At 41.0% G+C, this 5,827-nt stretch overlaps 1 pseudogene; it reads left to right on the top strand.

Moving 5' to 3' along the window:
- The first annotated feature begins 1,187 nt into the window (after positions 1-1,187).
- On the top strand, positions 1,188-5,261 carry LOC107537331 (nuclear receptor coactivator 3 pseudogene; annotated as a pseudogene).
- Positions 5,262-5,827: the final 566 nt, after the last annotated feature.

Here is a 5,827-nt window from a genome sequence, read left to right as displayed (position 1 = left end):
AAATAATGCTGGTAAGAAACCCAGATCTTCATAAAGAAAAGAACAACATAAAAAAACGAATAAGGAAGGTTAAAAAATAAAATTAAAAGTTTTATTTTTCTTATGTTTGATTGATCTAACAAATAATAGTTAAGGCCATGGAGATGCACAGAGAAGTTGAAAAGATTAATTGAGCCCTGGCTGGTTTGCTCAGTGGTTAGAGGACTGAGGCTTCTGGGCCCCTTTCTGGTCAAGGGCATGTAGCTGGTTTGCAGGCTCAATCCCCTCCCAGTCTGGGCACCTGCGGGAGGCAACCAGTCACCAATCAATGTGTCTCTCTCACATGGATGTTTCTCTCTCTCTGTCTTTCCCCCTCTCTTCCACTCTCTCTAAAAAATGAATGGAAAAAATATCCTCAGGTGAGGATTAACAAAAAAATAAGATTAATTGATAATAATAAATAGTAGATGATTGATAACCTATTTATACATAACTGATGTCCCTACAGATGAAAACTAAACAAATAGAAGAAAAAGATTTAAAAGGTACAATTAGGTAAAATTTTGCTGAACTCATATTAAGAAAATTGAAAGAATGCAGCATGTCCAAAGAAAAAAGCTGATACAGTCAAATCAAACCAAGATAAAAATTAACAAAGATAGGGAGCTTCAGAGTTTTAAAGAAACCAAACACTTCGCATACCTAAACAAAGTCATTAAATCACCTAAGGGGAAAATCATCATATTTTTGTAAAGAAATGGAAAATGATGGGATAATTATTATGAAGTCCTCAAGGACAGACAATATGAGACCTTCAGAATTTTATGTCATGGCAAAGAAAAGGTTAACAAGACAATATTTTTACCCATTTAAGATGCCATGAAATATTGTGATCATAAACCCTTCTTGAAAAGATCTATGAGGGAACAAACCAATAAAATAAGGGATGAGTGAAAAAGTTGTGCTAAGGAACTCATAGTGAGCATTGGGTTCATTTAAATATAGGATTAAAAAACTAAGTGTCAGGATTTGGTGGAGGCTGCTGCTGCAGGCTGAGCTGCCAGTTTCCGATTTAAAGCTGATCTGCAAGGAAAATGGCAGCAGGAGGGTCAAAATACTTGCTGAACATCAGAATCAGAGACCAATAAAAATAAACTCCTACTGGAATGTCATTTGACTGGTTAGCCAGTTGCTGATGTATCTTCACAATGAGCAGATTAGGAGAAAACTCCTTGGATCCACTGGTCCTTGATTCAGGAAAACACAAATTGCCATGTGATACCCCAGGACAAGGTCTTACCTGCAGTGGCGAAAGTGGAGAGGGGAGCAGGAGAGTAAATATATTGAAGAATTGGCTCAACTGATATCTGCTAATCTTAGTGATATTGACAATTTCAATGTCAAACAGATTAATGTGCAATTTTGAAAGAAACAGTAAGACAGATAAGTCAAATAAAAGAGCAAGGAAAAGCTATTTTCAATGATGATGATGTTCAGAAAGCTGATGTATCTTCTACAGGACAGGGGGTTATTGATAAAGACTCCTTAGGATGACTTTTACTTCAGGGATTGGATGTTTTCCTGTTTGTGGTGAATCATAATGGAAACATTGTATTTGTGTCAGAAAATGTCACACAATACCTGCAATATAAGCAAGAGGACCTGGTTAACCCAAGTGTCTACAATACCTTGCATGAAGAAGACAGAAGGAATTTCCTTAAAAACTTACCAAAATCTACAGTTAACAGAGTTGCCTGGACAAATGAGACCCAGAGACAAAAAAGCCATACATTTAAGTGCCATATGTTGATGAAAACACCACATGATATTGTAGAAGACATGAACACCAGTCCTGAAATGCACCAGAGATATGAAACCATGCAGTGCTTTTCCCTGTCTCAGCCACAAGTTCTGATGGAGGAAGGGGGAGATTTGCAATCCTATATGATCTGTGTGGCACACCGCATTACTGCAGGAGAAAGAGTATTTTCTTCAGGCTCTGAGAGCTTTATTACTAGACATGATCTTTCAGGAAAACTTGTTAATATAGATACAAATTCACTGAGATCCTCTGTGAGACCCAGCTTTGAAGCTATAATCCAAAGGTGTATCCACAGATTTTTTAGTCTTAATGATGGGCAATCATGGTCCCAGAAACATCACTTCAAGAAGCTTATATTCATGGCCAGGCAGAAACTCCATTGTATTGATTCTCTTTGGCTGATGGAACTATAGTGACTGCACAAACTAAAAGCAAACTCTTCCAAAATCCTGTAACAAATGATCATCATGCTTTGTCTCAACTCACTTTCTTCAGGGGGAACAGAATGAGTATAGACTGAACCCAAATCCTGTCAGACAAGGCATTAGACCTCCAATGACTGGATGTAGTAATTTGGCAGGTGGCATGAGCATGTCACCAAACCAAGGCTTACAGATGCTGAACAGTAGGACCTATGGCTTGGCAGACCACAGTACCACAGGGAAAATGAGTGGAGCTAGATATGGGGCTTCCAGTAACAGCTTCAATAAACCCTGGGCCAGCTATACAGTCACCATCTTCCTACCAGAACTATGGTCTTAGTATGAGTAGCCCCCCACATGGGAGTCCTGGGCTTGGCTCCAACCAGCAAAATATCATGATTTCTCCTCATAATCAAGGGAATTCAAAGATGCCTTACATCAGTTGCTGTCTTCACCAGGTCCCAAATTGGACAACTCTCCCAATATGAATATAACTCAACCAAGTGAAAGGTAAGGCGTCAAAGAGTCCCTTAGGCTTGTATTGTGACCCGAATCCAGTGGAGAGTCCAATGTGTCAGTCAAATAGCAGGGATCACCTGAATGACAAAGAGAGTAAGGAGAGCAACAGTGAAGGGTCAGAGAATCAACGGGGTCCTCTGGAAAGCAAAGGTCATAAAAAATTACTGCAGTTACTTACCTGTTCTTCTGATGACTGGGGTCATTCCTCTTTGACCAACTCCCCCCGGATCCAAATGGTAAAGAGTTTTCCTTTAGTGTCACCAGCCCCTCTGGAGTCCCCTCTTCAACATCTGGAGGAGTATACTCCAAATCCGTGGGTCACTGCTGCAAGAGAAGCACAGGATTTCGCACAAGTTGCTGCAGAACGGGAATTCACAAACCAAAGTGACCAAGATTGCCACAGAAGCCACTGGGAAAGACGCTAGTAGTACAACATTCTGTGTGGAAGGGAACGTCAAGCAGGAGTAACTAAGTCCTAAAAAGAGGGAAAACTATGCTCTGCTCAGCTACCTGCTTGACAGGGACGGTCCTAGTGACACTCCCTCTGAAGAAGTACAGCCTGAAGTGGAGGGAATGGACAACACAATGAGTCAGTGCACGCAGCTCCACCGTGCCTAGCTCGAGCCAAGAGAAAGATGCTAAAATTAAGACAGAAGCAAATGAAGAGGGATCTGGAGATTTGAATAATCTACATATTATTCTTGAGGATCTTACTAGTTCTGACTTTTACAATAATTCCGTATCCACAAATGGTAGTAATCTGGGAACCAAGCAACAAATGTTTCAAGGAACTAAGTCTTTGGGTTTGAGGAGTCCATAGCCTGTGCAGTTCATTTGTCCATACTGAGCAGGGTCTCTAGACAGCTCTGTTACTGTTGGCTCAAGTCCTCCAGTAAAGAATACCAGTGCTTTCCCCATGTTACCAAAGCAACCAATGTTGGGTGGGAATCCAAGAAAGATGGATATTCAGGAAAATTATAGTTCAAATATGGGTGGACTGAACAGAAACATGACTGTGAATCAGACCCTTTCCTCAGGAGACTGGGGCTTACCAAATTTAAAGGCCAGCAGAATTAAACCTATGAGTTCAAACTCCATGGAAATACCAGGAGTAGATTATAATGCTTCTTTACCCAGACCTAAAATGGGTGGCTCGATGCCCACCTTGCCTCTTCAGTTCAATAGCATTCCAGGTTCAAGACCAATGTTACAGCAGCAGCAGATGCTTCCATTGAGGCTTGGTGAAATTCTAATGGGAATGGGGTTCAGTCCTTATGGCCCAGCAGCACCATCTAACCAATCAGGTTCTTGCCAGAAGGCATGTTGTCCATGGAACAAAGCACTCATGGGGCTCAAAATAGGCCACTTCTTAGGAATTCCATGGGTGATCTTCTTGGACCACCTTCTAACCTAGAAGGACAGAATGAAGAAAGAGCATTATTGGATCAATTGCACACTCTCTTGAGCAACACCGATGCCACAGGCTTAGAAGAAATTGACAGAGCTCTGGGCATCCCTGAACTTGTAAATCAAGGACAAGCTTTGGATCCCGAACAGGATGTTTTCCGAGGCCAAGAAGCAGCAGTAATGATGGATCAGAAGGCAGCATTATATGGGCAGATGTATCCAGCACAGGGGCCTCCAATGCAAGGAGACTTTACTCTTCAGGGACAAACACTATCTTTTAGCTCTATGATGAGTCAGATGAACCAGCAAGGGAATTTTCCTCTCCAGGGAATGCACCCTAGGACCAACATCATGAAACCTCAGACAAACACCTCTGAGCAACTTAGAATGCAGCTTAAGCAGAGGGTTCACGGCCAGAAGTTTTTGAATCAGAGTCAGCAGGTACCTGAAATGAAAATGGAAAACCCCACTGTTGGTGGAGCTGCAGTGATGAGGCCCATGATACAGTCTCAGGTGAACTCCCAACAGGGTTTTCCTAATGCCCAGATGGTCTCCCAGCACAGCAGGGAACTGCTCAGTCATCATTTCTGACAGCAGAGGGTGGCAGCAATGATGATGCAGGAGCAGCAGCAGACCTAGGCCTTCAGCCTACCCCCAATGTGACCGCTCCCCGCCAACATGGATGGAGGTTTGGCAGGAATTGCCATGCCACAAGCTCCACCCCAGCAGTTTCCATATCCACCAAATTATGGGATGGGACAACAACCAGATCCATCCTTTGGTCAAGTGTCCAGTCCTCCCAACGCAATGATGTCATCAAGAAAGGGTCTCTCCCAAAATCCTATGGTGCAGCACCCTCAGACGGCAGCTATGTATCAGCCCTTGGAACTGCAGGGCTGACTATCAGGAAACCTGGCCAGGAACAGCTCCTTTCCCCTGCAGCAGTTTGCCCACCAGGGGAATCTTGAAGCATACAGTATGGTTCACATGAATGGCAGCAGTGGTCCCATGGCACAGGTGAACATGAACTCCATGCTCATGTATGGTATGCCCATGGGCCCTGATCAGAAATACTGCTGACATCTCTACACCAGGACCTCCAAAGAAACCACTGTACAAATGGCACTGCACTAGGATTATCAGGAGTAAAGAGTCATTGTTCTAGGCAACCAGCTTTGAAGAAAAGACCAGCTTTGATCTCCATCAAGGGTATTCCAAGTGCTGTCATTTGAGGACTAGATTTTAAGCTGAAGCAAGACATCTGTCATTTTTTCTTCTTCCTATGTATCATGGTGTTCAAAACAAATAGTTTTGGCATTCTGCTCCTTAGGTAAAAAAAAAAGAAAAAAACCTAATTTATAATTAATAATAACAAATTAATTTATAATTAATAATTACAAACTAATTTATAATTAATAATTAATTTATAAATTATAAAATCTTAATAACAAATTAAAATCTTATAACAAATTAATTTATAATTAATAATAACAAACTAATTTATAATTAATAATAAATTAATTTATAAATTATAAAATCTTATCTTCTAATTTATAACATGTTGTAGTTTATACTCTAAAATTATTCAAAGAGTGAAAGAGGTGAAATGTAAGAAGAGCAAAAATATGACATTTGGAATTGGTAAATTGACCATTACAAATATAAATAGTATTACAAA

This window comes from Miniopterus natalensis, chromosome 10 (genome assembly GCF_054644295.1).
Source record: "Miniopterus natalensis isolate mMinNat1 chromosome 10, mMinNat1.hap1, whole genome shotgun sequence".
NCBI classification, from domain to species: domain Eukaryota; kingdom Metazoa; phylum Chordata; class Mammalia; order Chiroptera; family Miniopteridae; genus Miniopterus; species Miniopterus natalensis.
Note: the sequence above shows the minus strand (reverse complement) of the source record. Positions and strands in the feature narration are given on the sequence as shown.